The sequence below is a fragment of the Rhinoderma darwinii genome, chromosome 8 (assembly GCF_050947455.1).
Source record: "Rhinoderma darwinii isolate aRhiDar2 chromosome 8, aRhiDar2.hap1, whole genome shotgun sequence".
In the NCBI taxonomy this organism is placed as follows: Eukaryota; Metazoa; Chordata; class Amphibia; order Anura; family Rhinodermatidae; genus Rhinoderma; species Rhinoderma darwinii.
Genome location: NC_134694.1, coordinates 66,621,179 through 66,642,856, shown reverse-complemented (window position 1 = coordinate 66,642,856; position 21,678 = coordinate 66,621,179). Strand labels below are relative to the sequence as shown.

At 44.0% G+C, this 21,678-nt stretch overlaps 1 protein-coding gene across 1 annotated transcript in view; it reads left to right on the top strand.

Annotated features, from left to right (window-relative positions):
- Positions 1–21,678, top strand: part of ZMYM3 (zinc finger MYM-type containing 3) — a 153,492-nt gene that overhangs the window by 647 nt on the left and 131,167 nt on the right. The gene's annotated exons all lie outside the window — the stretch shown is intronic.

Here is a 21,678-nt window from a genome sequence, read left to right as displayed (position 1 = left end):
GCTGATCAGTCACGGAGAAGTCAGGGTATGTTCACACGCTTAGCAAAAAACTTCTGAAAATACGGAGCTGTTTTCAAGGGAGAACCGCTCCTGATTTTCAGACGTTTTTTGAGCAACTTGTGTTTTTCACGGCATTTTTTAAGGTTGTTTTTGGAGCTGTTTTCAATAGACACGAGAAAACGACTCCAAAAACGTCCCAAGAAGTGTCCTGCACTTCTTTTGACGAGCCGTCATTTTACGCGCTGTATTTTGACAGCGACACATAAAATAAAGGCTCGTGGGAACAGAACACCGTAAAACCGATTGCAGGCAATGGGCAGATGTTTGCAGGCGTAATGGAGCCGTCTTTTCAGGCGTAATTCGAGTCATAAAACGCCTGAATTACGTCTGAAGATAGGTCGTGTGAACATACCCTTACTGATCAGTGATCAATGACTTGTTCCACTTTTCTTTTTTTTCATTTGGACCATTTTTTTAAAAATAAATAAAAATACTCCCATCTTATTTTGATCACCGCTGATTGCCACCCAGGGACCCGTGTGGCATCTTTGTGGCTGATCCGTGACATCGCCATCACTGATCTGTTATCAGGACCTTGCTTCAAGTTTATTTTTCAGAGCAAAATTTAATCCAAATTTGATCTAATCTTCCGACAATTTTTACACTAGTGCTATTTTTTTTTTGGTACTAATCTTTTTTTACTGGTAATACATACGCTCTACAGGTGTTGAAGCATAACCCATAAACAGACCCGTGTAATAAAGATAAAAATGGCCAGTGGTGTATTTACAGACGAGGGGGGGGGGGGGGTATTGCCTTCATTACATCATCAGAGTCCACCAGCGAGGATGATGCTCCATTACTTCATCTTAATCAAGTGGGAATAAAGATCCCCCAAGAAGGTGTCTCTGGAAATTTGCTGCCGTGACCCCATGTGGACCTCACACTACAAATATTATGAACCCCAGATCATCACGTTTTTACGAGCAGCTCCAGGATCCAGTTTGATATGGCAAGGTTCCAAGAAATAGACTATTTCAAAGTCTACATTTCAGCCGATTTGATTGAATTGATGGTAAAAAAGACGAATTTGTACGCACAGCAAAACTCCACATCTAAATACACCAAACCCCACAGGTGGACCCGTAGACACAGTGAAGATGAGGAAGTTTCGGGGCATTGTGCTCAGTATGGGCATTTTGAAGAAGCCATCCATGAAAGCATACTGGAGCATGGATGTAACTACCACAACCCTATGTCCTGCAGTGCGATGTTTAGGACACATTTTGAATCAATCCTTAGGTTCCTCCATTATAACGATAATGCAAAGTGCCCACCTCAAGATGACACCAGGTTTGACTGCTTATTTAAAGAGGCTCGGTCACCAGATTATAAGTGCCCTATCTCCTACATAATCTGATTGGCGCTGTAATATAGGTAACAGCAGTGGTTTTTATTTTGAAAAATGATCATTTTTTAGCACGTTATGAACAATTTTAGATTTATGCTAATTGGTTTCTTAATGGACAACTGGGCGTGTTTTTACTTTTTACCAACTGGGCGTTGTAAAGAGAAGTGTATGAGGCTGACCAATCAGTGACCAATCAGTGTCATACACTTCTCATTGCTCCAGCCCAGCTTCTTTCCCTGCACAATCACACTGTAACAATGGGCTGGAACAATGAGAAGTGTATGACACTGATTGGTCAGCCTCATACACTTCTCTTTACAACTCCCAGTTGGTAAAAAGTAAAAACACTCCCAGTTGTCTATTAAGAAACTAATTAGCATAAATCTAAAATTGCTCATAACTTGCTCAAAAATGATTGTTTTTTCAAAACAAAAACTACTGCTATTATCTAAATTACAGCGCTGGTCACATTATGTAGGAGATATGACACTTATAATCTGGTGACAGCCTTTTTAACCCTTTCCAGCCCGATGACGAAACTGTACGTCATAGAACAGCGGGGTGGGGGGCGAGTATGTAGTGGAGTCGCGCTGAGCCCGCTCCATACGCTGCAGGTGTCAGCTGTGTATCACAGCTGACACACCGCTGTAATGGCTAGGAACAGAGATCGCGCTGTTCCTGGCCATTTAACTAGTTAAATGCTGTGGTCAATAGCGACCACAACATTTAAACCGTTAGGAGCAACGGCCCCCTCCGACAGCCCATCGCCCCCCCCCCCTCCTGCGACGAAATTGCAGGGCGTCGATGAATGTCTGCCTCTGCTAAGCCCCACCTCCGGCAAGGCTTAGCAGAACCTGTAAAAATGACAATATACTGCAATACATTAGTATTGCAGTGTATTGTACCAGCGCTCCTGTAGGGGGTCTTATAAAATGTAAAAAAAATATTAAAAGCTAAAAAAAAAAAAAACTTTTCCCATTTTCTCCAAGTATAATGTAAAAAATAAAAATACTAAAACTGGTATCGCCGCTTCCGTAAAAGTCAGAACTATTACGATATGACAGTTAACTCGCACGGTGAACAGCGTAAAATAAAATTTAAACACTACAATTGTTGTTTTTGGGTCACTTTAGCGCAAAAAAAAATGTAATAACAAGTGATCAAGAAATCATATGTACCAAAAAATAGTACCAATAAAAACTACAGCTCGTCCCGCAAAAGATAAGTCCTCATACCGCTCAATCGACGAAAAAATTAAAAAGTTATGGTTCTCAGAATGTGGTGAAACAGAACAATTTTTTTTTTTTTTAATGAACAGTGTTTTCTTTGTAAAACTTGTAAAATATATAAAAAAGCCTATATAAATTTGGTATCCCCGTAATTGTATTGAGCCGCAGAATAAAGTTTAGTTGTTGTTTTACCGCACGGTGAAAGCCATAAAAACAAAACCCCAAAAACTATGGAGGAATTGCATTTTTTTCCAATTCCACCCCACAAAGAATTTTGTTTCCATTTCCCAGTACATTATATGGTACTTTAAATAGTGGCAATAGAAACTACAACTCCTCCCACTAAAAATAAGCCCTCACAACACTATTGACGGAAAAATATTATTAATATAAGTTATGGCTCTTGCAAGGCGGCAAGTAAAAAACGGAAATGTAAAAACGAAAAATGGCTGGGTCTTTAAAGGGTTAAAATTAGGCCCCTCATAGACCATTTTAGTGCCATGTTTGCCCAGGCATAAACCCCACAGAAGTGCATTTCTCTTGATGAGTCCATGACAAATTTTAAAGGGACGCTTCGATTTTGCCGGTACCTGCCTAATGAGAGGTCAAGACGTGGCATGAATTGTGGGATTTGTTTTTCTCCACTTATGCCTTATTCACACGACAGGGTCCCGCCCGAGCCCGAGTGTCGGCCGATAAAATCGGCCGTTTTCCCGGCCGGTTTACATTAGTTTTGCATCCGTTCCGGGCCGGGCATATCTGGACAGTGACATCGGGGGCAACTCCTGAAGGGGAATCCCCATGTGGCCGGTGATTCCACTTCAGGAAAAGCCCCAGTCGTCTGTGTCCATTTATGGACACTGAACGTTACTGGCTTCGCCTGGTGTGGAATCCCCGGTCACAGTGTTCGGGGATTCCGCTTCAGGAGTTTCCCCTGATGTCACTGCCCAGATATGGACAGAGACATCAAGCGCTCTGTCCAGGAGCGGAATCCCCGAACACACGGGGATTCTGCTCCTTCAGGGAGCTAAAGTGGGGCTAGCACATAGCAGAGCGGGGAGATACCTCCCTGCTCTGCTATAGTGGCGTCGCTACAGTAGTAGCAGCTGCTAGCGGCGCCATCGGCCAAGGAAGGTGTCGCAGGGCCAGGGCGCTTTTAAAACAAGCAGGGAAAGGGAGCCAGCACAGTGCTCCCTTCCACCTGCTGTACACCCCGGCCCTGCCACACAGTGTATAAACTTACCTCCAGCGTACAGCCATTCGTCCGAATGGCATAAACTCCTCCTCCTCACATGCACTCTGCGCTGTGGGGAGGGAGTGAGCGACGGAATACATGGCCATCACTCGGGACACATTCCGGTGATGGCCTTGTATTACCCGGCCCCATAGACTTCTATGGGAGCCGGGCGACGGAGTAAACGGCCGAAAATAGGACATGTCCCATTTTTTGACGGCCAGGTTTCCCGGGCCGTCAAAAAATCGGTCGTGTGAATAGCCCCATTAGGGGTCTATTGTTCCTACTGCGGCCGGGTGACGGCCGTTTTATGAACGGCCATCACCCGGCCGGGAAACCCTGTCGTGTGAATAAGGGCTTAGGCCTCATTCACACGACAGGGTCCGAGTGTCGGCCGATAAAATCGGCCATTTTTCCCGGCCGGTTTGCATCCGTTCCGGGCCGTGTTGCCGTTTTTAACAGCCGATTTTGACCCGTTTTGCATCCGTTTTTTTCCCTGTCCGTTTTAAAATCGGATGAATTTCATTTAAATTTGTTGCCACACACAGCTCTCTGTAGATAATGCCACACAGCCTCCTGTAGGTAATGCCACCCAGCCCCCTGTTGGTAATGCCACCCAGCACCCTGCAGGTAATGCCACCCAGTCCCCTGCAGGTAATGCCAGCCAGCCCCCTGCAGGTAATGCCAGCCAGCCCCCTGCAGGTAATGCCAGCCAGCCCCCTGCAGGTAATGCCAGGCAGCCCCCTGTAGGTAATGCCAGCCAGCCCCCTGCAGGTAATGCCACCCAGCCCCCTGTAGGTAATGCCACCCAGCCCCCTGTAGGTAATGCCACCCAGCCCCCTGTAGGTAATGCCACCCTGCCCCCTGTAGGTAATGCCACCCTGCCCCCTGTAGGTAATGCCACCCAGCCCCCTGTAGGTAATGCCACCATGTCCCCTGTAGGTAATGCCACCATGCCCCCTGTAGGTAATGCCACCCAGCCCCCTGTAGGTAGTGCCACCGAGCCCCCTGTAGGTAGTGCCACCCAGCCCCCTGTAGGTAGTGCCACCCAGCCCCCTGTAGGTAATTCCACCATGCCCCCTGTAGGTAATTCCACCATGCCCCCTGTAGGTAATGCCACCAAGTCCCCTGTAGGTGATGCCACCAAGTCCCCTGTAGGTGATGCCACCCAGCCCCCTGTAGGTGATGCCACCCAGCCCCCTGTAGGTGATGCCACCCAGCCCCCTGTAGGTGATGCCACCCAGCCCCCTGTAGGTGATGCCACCCTGCCCCCTGTAGGTGATGCCACCCTGCCCCCTGTAGGTGATGCCACCATGCCCCCTGTAGGTGATGCCACCATGCCCCCTGTAGGTGATGCCACCCTGCCCCTGTAGGTGATGCCACCAAGTCCCCTGTAGGTAATGCCGCACAGCCCCCTGTAGGTTGCAACCATTTCCCTCCCCTTCCAGGAGAAGTGAGTGACGTTGCTGTGTCCATATATGGACAGTTTAGTCACTGACCTCCTGGAGAGGAATCCCCGGCCACAGGGTCGGGGATTCCGCTTCTGAAGTGAGTGACGTCGCTGTGTCCATATATGGACAGTGTAGTCACTCACTTCTCCTGTAACGGAATCCCCGGCCACAGGGTCGGGGATTCCGCTTCTGAAGTGAATGACGTCGCTGTGTCCATATATGGACAGTGTAGTCACTCACTTCTCCTGTAGCGGAATTCCCTGCCACAGGGTCGGGGATTCCGCTTCTGAAGTGAGTGACGTCGCTGTGTCCATATATGGACATTGTAGTCACTCACTTCTCCTGTAGCGGAATTCCCTGCCACAGGGTCGGGGATTCCGCTTCTGAAGTGAGTGACGTCGCTGTGTCCACATATGGACAGTGTAGTCACTCACTTCTCCTGTAGCGGAATTCCCTGCCACAGGGTCAGGGATTCGGCTTCTGAAGTGAGTGACGTCACTGTGTCCATATATGGACAGTGTAGTCACTCACTTCTCCTGTAGCGGAATTCCCTGCCACAGGGTCGGGGATTCCGCTTCTGAAGTGAGTGACGTCGCTGTGTACATATAAGGACAGTGTAGTCACTCACTTCTCCTGTAGCGGAATCTCTGACCATAGAGTCGGGGATTCCGCTTCAGAAGTGAGTGACGTCGCTGTGTCCATATATGGACAGTGTAGTCACTTCTCCTGTAGCGGAATCCCCGGCCATAGAGTCGGGGATTCCGCTTCAGAAGTGAGTGACGTCGCTGTGTCCATATATGGACAGTGTAGTCACTCACTTCTCCTGTAGCGGAATCTCTGACCATAGAGTCGGGGATTCCGCTTCAGAAGTGAGTGACGTCGCTGTGTCCATATATGGACAGTGTAGTCACTCACTTCTCCTGTAGCGGAATCCCTGGCCATAGAGTTGGGGATTCCGTTTCAGAAGTGAGTGACGTCGCTGTGTCCATATATGGACAGTGTAGTCACTCACTTCTCCTGTAGCCGAATCCCCGGCCATAGAGTCGGGGATTCCGCTTCAGAAGTGAGTGACGTCGCTGTGTCCATATATGGACAGTGTAGTCACTCACTTCTCCTGTAGCGGAATCCCCGGCCATAGAGTTGGGGATTCCGTTTCAGAAGTGAGTGACGTCGCTGTGTCCATATATGGACAGTGTAGTCACTCACTTCTCCTGTAGCGGAATCCCCAATCCCCGGCCGGGGATTGGGGATTCCGGCTCCTACAGGGAGCAAAAAAAAGACCCTCCTCCTCCTCACATGCACTCTGCACTGTGAGGAGGAGGAGGGGAGAGAGCGCGAGCGACGGAATACATGGCCATCACTCGGGACACATTCCGGTGATGGCCGTGTATTACCCGGCCCCATAGACTTCTATGGGGGCCGGGTAAACGGCCGAAAATAGGGCATGTCCCATTTTTTTACGGCCAGGTTTCCCGGGCCGTCAAAAAATCGGTCGTGTGAATAGCCCCATTAGGGGTCTATTGTTCCTACTGCAGCCGGGTGACGGCCGATTTATGAACGGCCGTCACCCGGCCGGGAAACCCTGTCGTGTGAATAAGGGCTTACCCCTTCAGAAAATTATTTTTTCCCCCCTAAAACGTCATAGTATTCTACAATTCCAAGGCCTGTGTTTGAGTGAAGTAGCCACTAGGGCCACATATGGGATATTTCTAAAAACTGTAGAACCAGAGTAATAAATATTGAGTTATTTTCCTCTGTTATAACTTTTCCATTTTACCTGCTCTTTGCTTTAATTTCTGTGAAACACATAAATGGTTAACAAACTTACTAAATTCTGTTTTGAATACTTTGAGGGGTGCAGTTTTTAAAATGGAATGATTTCTATGGGTCTCTAAGTATAGGCACCTCAAAACTACTTCAGAACTTAATTGGAGCCTTATGTTTAGAAAATTTTATTGAAAATGTGAAAAATGTCTACCAAACTTATACAGGGTCGGCTCCAGGTTTATGTGGGCCCTTGGGCAACAGAGACTTAGTGGGCCCCTTTGAGTTATCTTTTGTGCCTCTATATATTAGTTAGGCCACTTTATGCCCTTATATAGAGGTTAGGCCCCCAGTATGTGCCCCATATAGAAGTTAGGCCCAAAGATTGTGCCCCCATAAAGAAGTTAGTCCCCCAGTTTGTGCCCCCACATAAAAGTTATGCCCCCTTATGGAAGTTAGGCCCCCAGTTTGTGCCCCCTTATAGAAGTTAGGCCCCCAGTTTGTGCCCCCATATAGAAGTTAGGCTCCCAGTTTGTGCCCCATATAGAAGTTAGGCCCCCTTTGCGCCATTAAAAATATAAACTCACCTTACCCATTCCCACGATGAGCTGATGGGTCCTGTCACTCCTGTTTTCTTTCTGTGACCTGATGCAGTGATGTAATTACATCACGCTGACATGATTACGTCAACTGCGCCGGAACTCTGTTCCTTGCGTGAGCAGCGAGGCAGAGCCTCTGCCCTGCATTAGTAAGCAAAGCTTACTAATGCAGTTCGGTGGCTTAACCCACCAGAGGATCCTCAGGTGGGACAGTCTGCCACCCTGCCTGCCACTACGTAAATCGGCAGTGTTAAGCACCCGGCGGCCAAGTGGGACCCCTCAAAGGCAGTGGGCCCCAGCACTTGCCCGGGTCCGCTGGGTGCTCGTAACATCCTATAAAAATACATAAATACATAAAGTAAACCTTTTTTATTTACTAATCTTTGCAGCATTATGATGATCACAAATAGTCTAAATCCATCCAGAAATACCATGTTTGCGAGACGTAGCACGTGTTAAAGAAGGGCTTTTCCTATTCACAAGAACGTTGGTACCTTAACCCCTTCCTGACATCCGCTATATATATTTATATAATATATACGGCGCAGGTCAGGTGGAGGAGTATGGAGTAGGCTCATGGGCTGAACCTGCTCCATAGAACGAGCGTGTCGGCTGTGTGTAACAGCTGACACTTTAGTGTAACGCTCGTTTAACCCCTTAGATGCCACGGTCAAAAGTGACCGCGTTATCTAAGTAGTTATAAACAGGGCGGCTCCCTCTGATGTGCCATTGCCCCCCCCCCACGACGCAATTGTGGGGTGCCGATGGTCGACTCAGTATAATGATATACTGCAAAACATCAGTATTGCAGTATATCATGCAAGCAATCGCTGGTTTAGGTCCCCTAGGTAAAAAAAAATAGTAAAAAAAAGTTAGATACAGTTAAATAAAGTTTTTTCTATGTAAAAATTTAATAAAAATATTAAAAGTGAAAAACAAAAACCTTATCTCATTTTCAGCTCAAGCACAATGTAAAAAAAAAAAATTAACATAACTGGTATCGCCACGTCCGTAAAAGTCCAAACAATTACAATACAACATTCTTTAACCCGCACAGTGAACGCTGTAATAAAAAAATGAAACCGCCAGAATCGCTGTTTTTTGGTCACTCCATCACCTACAAAAATGCGATAAAAAATTATCAAAGTCTCATGTACTCCAAAATTGTACCAATAGAAACTACAGCTCACCCCACAAAAAATAAGCCCTCATACCGCTCAGTTGACGGAAAAAATAAATAGTTATGACTCTCAGAATATGGCGACAAAACACCAATTGTATGTTTAACCTCTTCACGCGATGCTCCACAACTGTACGTCCTGCAGAGGGCTTTCTTCCCGCATCAGGACGTACAGTTGCGGAGTAGTTCCCGGCGCACACTGTCCTAACGGACAGTGTCCGGAAACTGGGAGGTCAGCTGCCCCCGACAGCTGACACTCCAGTCTTGCCGGTCAGCGGACCATCACCGATGATTTCGGCAATTAACCCCATAAATGCGGCGACAGATTGCGTTCGCCACATTTAAGGGGTTTGAAGCACATCGGCAGCCCCCACGAAGTGATTGTGGGGGCTGCCGATGCTTGTCGTGGCAATCGGAGGCCAGACAATGACCTCCGTGTTGGCATGTACAGAAGCCTCGGAGGAGCAGCCTCCGGCCAGTCCTCCGAGGCTTCCTGTCAGTGTGAGGCCGGATTTACACGAGTGTGTGCGTTTTGCGCGCGCAAAAAACGCTGTATTTTGCGCGCGCAAGAGGTACTTAACAGCTCCGTGTGCCAGCAGCGTATGATGCGTGGCTGCGTGATTTTCGCGCAGCCGCCATCATTATGACACTCTGTATGTTTATAAACAGAAAAGCACGTGGTGCTTTTCTGTTTTCATTCATAGTTTTTACTGCTGTTGCGCGAATCACGCGCGTCACACAGGGGTATTTGTCTTAAGTCGCATAAACTGGGCATATTATGCACTAAAATGGCATATCAGTGGAAAATTGCAATATTCACACCATCCGCTGTGCATTAACCCCTTTGCGCACTACTTAATAGCACGTCATGGTGCGGGGGTTGATGCATGGAGCGGGCTCAGCATACGCTGCGGGTGTCAGGAATGTAATACAGCTGAGACCCGGGACTAACAAACAGGAACAGCGATCGTGCGGTTATAGAAGCCTGTAAAAATAACAATATACTGCAATACATTAGTATTGCAGTATATTGTATCGCTATTGTATCGCTGGTTCACGTCCCCTAAGGGGACTAATAAAATGTGTAGAAGAATTAAAGTTATTAGTAGTGAGAAAGAAAAAAGTTTAAAGTTAAAAAAAAATAACTTTTCCCATTTTTCTTCTAAAGTAATGTAAAAAAAGAAACAAAATTGGTAAAAGGCCGAACTATTACAATATACCATCATTCAACTTGCACGGTGAACACCGTAAAAAGCGTAAATAATTTAAACCCCAAAAAATGGAATCAGATTTTTTTTCCTATATTCTCCTATTTTTTTCAGTTTCCCAGTACAGTCTGCAATTCCTCCCGCAAGAAATAAGCCCTCACATCACTCTACTGATGGAAAAAGAAAAAAGTTCTGGTTCTTGGAAGGCGGAGAGTGAATAACGAAAATAAGAAAGCAAAAAATGGACCAGTCCTGAAAGGGTTAATTCATTTCTAATGAAAAAAAAATATGACCCCATGTGGGGTATTTCCGTACTTGGGAGAAATTGCTTTACAAAAATTGGTTGTTTTTTTTCTCCTTTATCCCTTGTGAAAATGAAAAAATGCAACATTTTAGTGGAAAAAAATTGTGATATTCATTTTCACGGCCTAAGGCCGGATTCACACGAGCGTGAAAAAAAAGCACTTAACAGCTCCGTGTGTCATCACCATATGATGCGCAGCTGCGTGAGTTTCGCGCAGCCGCCATCATTATGACACTCTGTATGTTTGTAAACAGAAAAGCATGTGGTGCTTTTCTGTTTTCAATCCTACTTTTTACTGCTGTTGCGCGAATCACGCGCGTCCCACGGAAGTGCTTCCGTGTGGTGCGCGTGATTTTCACGCACCCATTGACTTCAATGGGTGCGTGATGCGCGAAAAATGCACAAATATAGGACATGTCGTGAGTTTTACGCAGCGGACTCACGCTGCGCAAAAATCACTGACTGTCTGTACGGCCCCATAGACTAACATAGGTCCGTTCGAGGCGCATGAAAATCACGCGCGTTGCACGGACGTATTTTACGTTCGTCTGAATAAGCCCTAATTCTAATAAATTCTGCAAAAGACCCGTGGGGTCTAAATGCTCACTATACCCCTAGAAAAATTCCTTGACGGGTGTTTCCAAAATAGGGTAACTTGGGGGGTTTCCACTGTTTTGGTCCCTCCAGGGCGTTGCAAATGTGACATGGCACTGGAAAACCATTCCAGCAAAATCCGTGCTCCAAAATCCAAATGGCGCTCCTTCCCTTTTGAGCGCTGCCGTGGGTCCAATCAGCAGTTTATTACCACATATGGGGTATTGCCATAATCAGGAGAAAATGCTTTACAAATGTTGTGGTTCTTTTTTTCCTTTATTCCTTGTAAAAATTTAAAATTTCTATGCTTTTTCAGAAAACAAATCTATTCTAATTTTCACTGCCTATTTCCACTAAATTCTGCAAAAAACCTGTGTGATCAAAATGCGAATTAAACCCCTAGATAAATTCCTTGAGAGGTGTAGTTCTAAAATGGGGTCACTTTTGGGGGGTTTCAAACGCAACACGGCACCGAAAACCAATCCAGAAAAATCTGTGCTCCAAAATCCAAATGGCGCTCCTTCCCTTCTGAGCCTTGCTGTGGGTCCAATCAGCAGTTTATTACCACATATGGGATATTGCCGTAATCGGGAGACATTGCTTTACAAATGTTGGGGTGCATTTTCTTTATTATCCCTTGTAAATATTAAAAATTTCTATGTTTTTTCAGAAAAAAAGTAGATTTTCATTTTTACAGACTAATTCTAATAAATTTAGCGAAAAACCTGTGTGCTAAAAATTCTAACTATACCACTAGATAAATTCCTTGAGGGGTGTAGTTTCCAAAATGGAGTAACTTTTGGGGTGTTTCCACTGTTTTGGCACCACAAGACCTCTTCAAACAAGGTGCCTAAAATATATTCTAAAAAAAAGGAGGCCCAAAATCCACTGGAGGACTGAACTGGTCCCTGAAAAAATGGCCTTTTGAAATTTTCTTTAAAATATGAGAAATTGCTGCTAAAGTTCTAAGCCTTGTAAGGTCCTAGAAAAATAAAAGGACGTTCAAAAAACGGTGCCAACATAAAATAGACATTTGGGAAATGTTAACTAGTAACTATTTTGTGTGGTATTACTATCTGTTTTACAAGCAGATACGTTTCAATTTAGAAAAATGCTAATTTGCACATTTTTCTAAAGTTTGGTGTTTTTCAGACATAAATACCAAAATTATCGACCAAATTTTTTTACTAACATAAAGTACAACATGTCACGAGAAAACAGTCTCAGAATCGCTTGGATAGGTAAAAGCATTCCAACGTTATTACCACATAAATTAACACGTGAGATTTGAAAAAATCGTCTGTGTCTTGAAGGCCAAAACAGGCTGGGTCCTGAAGGGGTTAACAATGAGTTTTTTTCTTGTAACAGTGGTAAAAATTTAAATCTAAATTTGGTATCACCTTAATCGTATTGACGCGCAGAATAAAGTTAACATGCCGTTTTTACCACACAGTAAACACCATAAAAATGAAACCCTGTTCCAAATTGCTGTATTTTTCCTATTCCACCGCACAAATAATTTTTTTACAGCTTCCCACTACATTATATGGTTTCAATAAATGGTGCCATGAAAATCTACAACTCGTCCCATAAAAAACAAAAGCCTCATACGGCAATATCGATGGAAAAATAAAAAAGTTATGGCTTTTGGAGTGTGGGGAGTAAAAAACCAAAGTGCTATTCACTTCTATGGGAATTACGGAAACAGCGTAGCGTACCATATAATCAGGAGGTGGCCCCCGGAGGCAGTGGGAACCGATAAAGGTAGAACGGGGCTTAGGGGGCTCCGTTCTAGAGATAGGTGCGGATATGCCATAAATGTCCCTGATGGGCAAACCCCTTTAATAGGTGTACAAAGATGGCAGACCTGAGGGCCTTCATCATGCCAACAGTCTACAATGACAACCATCGCCCCCCAGCGATCGCGTCACAGAGGGAGTAATGGCACGTCAGAGGGGCCGCACCCTTATTCTAACAGCTTAGATGTTGTGGTCGCTATTGACGGCGGCCTCTAAGAGGTTAAACTAGCGGGATCCCACTCACTACACTGAAGGGTCGGCTGTTTCATACAGCCGACACGCTCGTTCTATGGAGCGGGTTCAGCCTATGAGCCCATTCCATACTCCCCCACCTGACCTCCGCTGGTAGTTCTCCGGAAGAGGTTAAGGGAACACATGGATCTTAACCCCTTAACGCATTATCACCTAACTGTATGTGATAAGGGTTAATATGGAGCGAGTTCGAAGGCTGAGCTCGCTCCATACACAGCAGCTGATGGCTGTGTTACACAGCCGACAACCTCACCGCAATGTGCGGAATCAAAGATCACTTTGATTCTGCCCCTTTAAAGAGGCTCTGTCACCACATTATAAGTGTCCTGTCTCCTACATAAGGAGATCGGCGCTATAATGTAGGTGACAGCAGTGCTTTTTATTTAAAAAAACGATCTGTTTTCACCACTTTATTAGCGATTTTAGATTTATGCTAATGAGTTGCTTAATGCCCAAGTGGGCATGTTTTTATTTTAGACCAAGTGGGCGTTGTACAAAGGAGTGTATGACGCTGACCAATCAGCGTCATGCACTTCTCTCCATTCATTTAGGCAGCGCATAGGGATCCTGTTAGATCCTTATGCGGTGTCTTATACTAACACATTAACAATACTGAAGTGTTTAGACAGTGAATAGACATTCCACGGGATGTCTTTTCACAATCCCTGCACTTTGTTACTGTTTCTGTGGTAGTTACAGCAGAGGAAGCGTAATCTCGTGAGATCACACTGTAGATGACCGGTTACAACGAGATTACGCTTCCTCTGCTTTAACTACCACAGAGTAACAAAGTGCAGAGATTGTGAATAGACATCGCGTGGAATGTCTATTCACTGTCTAAACACTTCAGTATCGTTAATGTGTTAGTATAAGACAGCACATAGCGATCTAAAAGGATCCCTATGCACTGACTAAATGAATGGAGAGGAGTGCAAGACGCTGATTGGTCAGCGTCATACACTCCTCTGTACAACGCCCACTTGGTCTAAAGTAAAAACACGCCCACTTGGGCATTAAGCAACTCATTAGCATAAATCTAAAATCGCTAATAAAGTGGTGAAAACAGATAGTTTTTTTTAAAATAAAAAGCACTTCTATCACCTACATTATTGCGCTGATCTCCTTATGTTGGAGATAGGGTACTTATAATGTGGTGACAGAACCTCTTTAAAACCTTAAATGCTGCGGTCAATCGCGACTGCGGCGTTTAAAGTGTTAGAATCAGGGGGGCGCCCCCTCTAACAAGCCATCGTGCCCCCCCCCCGTAGCATGATTGGCCGGTAACAACGGTTGCTATGGCAGCCTGGGTGCCTAACAAGGGCCCCCAAGTCTGCCATCTTTATACTCCTTTGAAGCTTTGCCTCCGGCAGGGCTTCAAAGGAGACTGTCAGAATCACGATATACTGCAATACATTGGTATTGCAGTATATCATGCAAGCAATCCAAAGATTGCTGCTTCAAGTCCCCTAGGGGGACTAATAAAAAAAAGTAAAAAACAGTTGAATAAAGTTTTTTTTTATGTTCCAAAAACAATAAAGTATTAAAAGTTAAAAAAAACAAACACTTTTCACATTTTTCCGCTAAATCAATGTTAAAAAGAATAAAAGTTAACATACTGTAACTTGTATTGCCGCGTCCGTAAAAGTCTGAACTATCACACTATAGCGTTGTTTAACCCGCTCGGTGAATGCCGTAAAAGATATACCGTATTTTTCAGACTATAAGCCAGGTTTTAGAGAACAGAAAATAGGAAAAAATTTCATATTTTACTTTTTTAACAAGGAAAAAACTGCTGGTTAAAAAAATAATTTGTTCAATTTCACCACATTCTGAAAGCCATAAATTATATTTTTCCATCATTTGAGCGGTGTGAGGGCTTATTTTTTGCGGGACGAGCTGTAGTTTTTATTAGCACCATTTTTTGGGTTCATACGATTTTTTTTATCACTTTTTATTTCATTCTATTTCATTCTTTTTAGCGCTATCGTGACCAAAAGACAATGATTCTGGGGTTTTACATTTATTTTTTTTACACCGTTCACTGTGTGAGTCAAATAATGCTATATTGTAATAGTTTCAGACTTTTACGGATACAGTGATACCAATATTTTTATTATTATTTTATTTTTACATTGTGCTTGGGGAAAAAATGGGAAATATATATAATTTTTTTAAAACGTTTAAATTTTTTTTACACTCCTGAAAATGTATTTAACTTTTTTTTTTTTTTTACACATTTTATTAGTTCCCCTGGGGAACTTGAACCAGCGTTCATTAGATCGCTGGTCCAATACACTGCAATACATGGATGAGTTACGGAAACAGCGTAACTCGCTGAGCTACGCTGCTTCCGTAACTCCCATAGTAGTGAATGGTAGTTACAGAAGCAGCGTAGCATGCTACGCTGTTTCCGCAACTACTATTCAGTTCTATGGGAGTTACAGAAACTGCGGAGCTCGGTGAGTTACGCTGTTTCCGTAACTCGACCATGTAAGCAGGAAGTGGCTGGAAGACAGCGGAGTAAGATAGAATGGGGCTTAGGGGGCCGCGTTCTAGAGATAGATGCGGGTCCCAGAGGTGGGACCCGCATCTATCTGAGATTTATGACATATCCTGTGGATATGTCATAAATGTCCTTCATGGGAAAACCACTATAAATGCCATAGTTAAACGGCCAGGAACAGCACCATCACTGCTCCTAGCCGTTAGTGCAGCATGTCAGAAGCACGTGAGCCCACTCCATACATCATCCCCTCCCCGCTCTATGATGTGCTGGCACATCACGGGTCTGGAAGAGGTTAAGTAAGGAGCTGTCAGGGGGCCTTTTTATCAAGATTTATTCTTGCTAAAAACTGCTTCTTATTGTCAGAGAAATACGGTATATATGTAAAACACGCAAATTGCTGGTTTTCGGTCACCTTAGCGCTCCAAAAAAATGAAATAAAAAGTGATAAAAAAAATCGCATATACCCCAAAACTACAGCTCGCCCCGCAAAATTTAAGCCCTCACATAGTTAAATTGATGGAAAAATTAAAAAGTTATGGCTCTCAGAAGATTTGTTTAATTTAGCAAATAGTTTTATTTTTTTTAAAGTGGTAAAACATAAAACAAAACATATAAATTTGGTATCACTGTAATCGTATCAACCTTTAGAATAAGGTGACTATGTAGTTTTTACCGCCTGATGGATGGCGTAAAAACAAAACCCCCCAAAAAATTGCGTAATCACAGTTTTTTGCCCATTTCACCTCACAACTCATTTTTTTTCAGCTTTCCAGTACATTATGCGGTACAATAAATGGTGCCATGAAAAACTACAACTTGTCCCGCAAAAAACAAGCCTACATATGGCTATATAGACGGAAAAATAAAAAAAATTATAGCTTTTGGAAGTTGGGGAGGAAAAAACAAAAGTGAAAATCCGATAAATGGCTGAGGAGGGAAGGGGTTAAGACAAATGGCAGGGAGGCAGCTGCTGCAGCTTTTGAGGCCGATATAGCAACTACTTGGACTGCTCAGACCATTCTTATCTGTATGAATCAGTTAAAAGCCCAGCTAAAAAGCAAGGTGCCTAGAACACAAGTTCTGGCCTCTATTCCTAGACAAAGGAAGGCTACAGAATGGATCTCGGATGCTTCCGTAGATGTGGTCAGTCTGTCAGCAAGAGCAGCCGCACTCTCAAATTGCAGTCATTTGTTTGAAATCATGGTCCAGGGACATGGCATCAAAATTCAGACTCTGTTTTTCCTTATGAGGAATACTATTTATTCAGGTTCACTTTAGATGAGAAGAATCATCAGACAAGAAGAAAAGGTTCCCCCAACCCTCCTTAAAACTTCATAGGGGTTTCGTCAGAACAACAGACAGGAAGGAGAGAAACGCCAGAAAGAGGGGGAATATAAATTTTCCAAAAAACTGTTGATCAACTTCCAATCCCAAGATATCAATAGAAAGCCCCTGTCACAATGCCAGGAACCAGGTGGGAGGAAGATAGTCCAGATTTTTTCCAGCTTGAGCTGCCATCTCCAATAGTTACTGGGAACTGGACATCATAAAAAAAGAGTCTAAAACTAGAATTTGTGTCTCCCCCTCCTATAAGGTTACTGTTTTCAAACATAAATGCCTCTGCTCTCCAGGAAGAGTTATTCTGGTGCCAGTTCCCACCCTAGGGAAAAAAATCTAGGGTTCTACTCAACACTCTTTCGTAGGGCCTGTTCACATCAGCGTTGGCTTTCCATTCCGGGGTTCCATCTGAGGTTTCCGTCGGGTGAACTCCGCAATGGAAAGTGAAACTGAAACCACAGCTTCCGTTTCAGTCACCATTGATATCAATGGTGACTGAAACATCGCTAATGGTTTCCGTTCGTCACAATTCCGGCAGGTTTCCGTTTTATCTACGGAATCAATAGCGGATTCGACTGTGCTATTGACTCCGTCGGAAAAACGGAAACCTGCTGGAATGGTGACGAGCAGAAACCATTAGCGATGTTTCCGTCACCATTGTTATTAATGGTGACGGAAATGGAAGCTGTGGTTCCACTTTCCGTTGCAGGGTTCACCCGACGGAAACCTCAGACGGAACCCCGGAACGGAAAGCGAACGGTGTTATGAACAGGCCCTAATTCAAAAACCAAATGGGACGTTTAGGACTATATTCAACTTAACCCCTTCCCGCTCCTGGACGTACTATTAGGTCATGGCAGCTGTATCGTTCGCGCTCCATGACCTAATAGTACGTCTCGGGTGTAACGGCCGTTTCGGCCGTCCTCCCGACACATACAGGAGCTGTGACAGCTGCTGTCTTGTTCAGCAGCTGTCACAGCTCCTACAGCGGGGACCGATCGCTGTGTCCCCGCTGATTAACCCCTTAAAAGCCGCGTTCTATAGAGATCGCGGCTTTTTAGGGGTTAAGCTGCCATCACCGGCCTGCTACGCGATAGCGGCCGGCGATGGTGACTATGGCAACCGGACACCAAACAATGGCGTCCGGCTATGCCATAGACGGAAGCCTAGTGGGTCCTGACAACGTCAGGACCCACTATGCTTGCTGTCAGTGAGTAGCTGACCGTTCTAATACACTGCACTACGCATGTAGTGCAGTGTATTAGAATTGCGATCAGGGCCTCCTGCCCTCAAGTCCCCTAATGGGACAAAGTAATACAGTAAAAAAAGATGTGTAAAAATAAGAAAATGAAAGTTTTAAAAGTATTAACCCCTTCCCTCTTTAGCCACTTTTGACCTTCCTGACAGAGCCTCATTTTTCAAATCTGACATGTGTCACTTTATGTGGTAATAACTCCGGAATGCTTTCACCTATCCAAGCGATTCTGAGATTGTTTTCTCGTGACACATTGGACTTTATGTTACTGGCAAAATTTGCTCGATATGTTCAGTATTTAATTGTGAAAAACACCAAAAATTTGCGAAAAATTGCAAAAATTTGCATTTTTCTCAATTTAAATGTATCTGCTTGTAAGACAGGCAGTTATACCACACAAAATTGTTGCTAATTAACATCCCCCATATGTCTACTTTAGATTGGCATCGTTTTTTGAACATCCTTTTATTTTTCTATGACCTCACAAGGCTTAGAACTTTAGCAGCAATTTCTCACATTTTCAAGAAAATTTCAAAAGGCTATTTTTACAGGGGCCAGTTCAGTTGTGAAGTGGTTTTGAGGGCCTTATATATTAGAAACCCCAAAAAAGTCACCCCATTTTAACAACTTCACCCCTCAAAGTATTCAAAACAGCATTTAGAAAATGTCTTAACCCTTTACACATGTCACAGGAATTAAAGCAATGTAGAGGTGAATTTTACAAATTTCATATTTTTTTGCAGAAATAAATTTTTAGTACAATTTTTTTTATAACACAGAAGGTTTTACCAGAGAAATGCAACTCAATATTTGTTGCCCAGTTTCTGCAGTTTTAGGAAATATCCCACATGTGGCCGTAGCGTGCTACTGGAATGAAGCACCGGCCTCAGAAGCAAAGTAGCACCTAGTGGATTTTGGGGCCTTATTTTTGTTAGAATATATTTTAGGCACCATGTCAGGTTTGAAGGGCTCTTGCAGTGACAAAACAGTAAAAATCCCCCAAAAGTGACCCCATCTGGGAAACTAGACCCCTCAAGGAAATTATCTAGGGGTGTAGTGAGCATTTTGACCGCACAGGTTTTTTACAGAAATTATTGGAAGTAAGCCGTGAAAATTAAAATCAACATTTCTTGTAGAAAATGTAGGTTTAGCGATTTTTTTTCTCATTTCCTCAAGGACTAAAGGAGAAAAAGCACCGCAAAATTTGTAAAGCAATTTCTCCCGAGTAAGACAATACCCCACATGTGGTAATAAACGGTTGTTTGGAGACACGGCGTGGCTGAGAATGGAAAGAGCGCTATTTGGCTTTTGGAGTTCACATTTAGCAGGAATGGTTTGCGGAGGCCAAGTCACATTTACAAAGCCCCTGAGGTGACAAAACAGTGGAAACCCCCAACAAGTGACCCCATTTTGGAAACTATACCACTTGAGGAAATTATCTAGGGGTATAGTGAGCATTTTGACCCCACAAGTTTTTTGCAGAAATTTTTGCAACTAGGCTGTGAAAATGAAAATCTACATTTTTTCAAATAAAATGTAGGTTTAGCTAATTTTTTTTCATTTCCACAAGGACTAAAGGAGAAAAAGCACCATAAAATTTGTAAAGACATTTCTCCCGAGTAAAACAATACCCCACATGTGGTAATAAACGGCTGTTTGGACACACGGTGAGGCTGAGAAGGGAAAGAGCGCCATTTGGCTTTTGGAACTCAAATTTAGCAGGAATGGTTTGCGGAGGCCATGTCACATTTACAAAGCCCCTGAGGGGACAAAACAGTGGAAACCCCCCACAAGTGACCCCATTTTGGAAACTACACCCATTGAGGAAATTATCTAGGGGTATAGTGAGCGTTTTGACGCAACAGGTTTTTTGCATAAATTATTGGAAGTAGGCCCTGAAAATGACAATCTAAATTTTTTCAAAGAAAATGTAGGTTTAGCTAATTTTTTATAATTTCCACAAGGACTGAAGGAGATAAAGCACCGCAAAATTTGTAAAGCAATTTCTCCCGAGTAAAACAATACCCCACATGTGGTAATAAACGGCTGTTTGGACACACGGCAGGGCTTAGAAGGGAAAGAGCACTATTTGGCTTTTTGAGATCACATTTAGCAGGAATGGTTTGCGGAGGCCAGGTCACATTTGCAAAGTCACTGAGGGGATAAAACAATGAAAACGCCCAAAAAGGGACTCCATTTAGGAAACTACACCTCTTGAGGAATTCATCTAGGGGTGTAGTGAGCATTTTGACCCCACAGATGTTTCATAGAATTTATTAGAATTAGGCAGTGAAAATAAAAACAGTCCTTTTTCTTCAATAAGACGTAGCTTTAGCGCAAATTTTTTCATTTTCTCAACAAATAAAAGAAAAAAAGAACCCAACATTTGTAAAGCAATTTCTCCCGAGTACGGCAATACCCCATATGTGGTCATAAACTGCTGTTTGGGCAAACGGCAGGGCTCAGAAGGGAAGGACCGCCATTTGGAGTTCAGATGTTGCTGGATTGGTTTCTGGGCGCCTGTGGGCCCAAAACAGTGGAAACCCCCCCAGAAGTGACCCCATTTTGGAAACTACACCCCTCAATGCATTTACCAAGGGGTGTAGTAAGCATTTTAACCCTGCAGGTGTTTTGTAGAAATTAGTGTTCACTCGATGTTGCAGAGTGAAAATGGGATTTTTTTCCATAGATATGCCAATATGTGGTGCCCGGCTTGTGCCACCATAACAAGACAGCTCTCTAGTTATTATGCGGTGTTTCCCGGTTTTAGAAACACCCTACATGTGGCCCTAATCTTTTGCCTGGACATATGACAGGGCTCAGAAGTGAAGAGTACCATGCGGAGTGGAGGCCTAATTTGGCGATTTACAAAGTATTGGTTCACAACTGCAGAGGCTCAGATGTGAAATAATAAAAAGAAACCCCTGATAAGTGACCCCCACTATGGAAACTGCACCCCTCAAGGCATTTATTAAGGGGTGTAGTGAGCATTTTCACCCCACAGGTCTTTTCCATAAATGAATGCGCTGCGGATGGTGCAAATTAAAAAAAAATAATTTTCCCTAGATATGCCATTCAGTGGCAAATATGTCATGCCAAGCTTATGACGCTGGAGACACACACCCCAAAAATTGTTAAAAGGGTTCTGCCGGGTATGACGATGCCATATATGTTGAAGGAAACTGCTGTTTGGGCACGCTGTAGGGTTCAGAGCCGAGGGAGCACCATTTGGCTTTTGGAGAGCGGATTTTGCTTGGTACTATATTTGTTTGAGTATTGCTGGTGTTTCCATTTATAATGTGGGGGTACATGTAAGCGGGGCGGAGTATATAAGGGGCATAGTCAGGTGGTATAAAAAAAAAATACAAAATCCATAGATGTGTGTTACGCTGTGAAGCAATCCTTTCTGCACAGGCCGGTGTCGCACTGATAAATGGCGTCATTTCTTATCCCCCTTTTGGTCCACACTCCGCACCTTTTGTAGTTTGGGGAATTTTGCTGGGAAAGTGTTGTCCTGGTATAATACGGGCACCGTCGCTTCCAGCAGATATGTT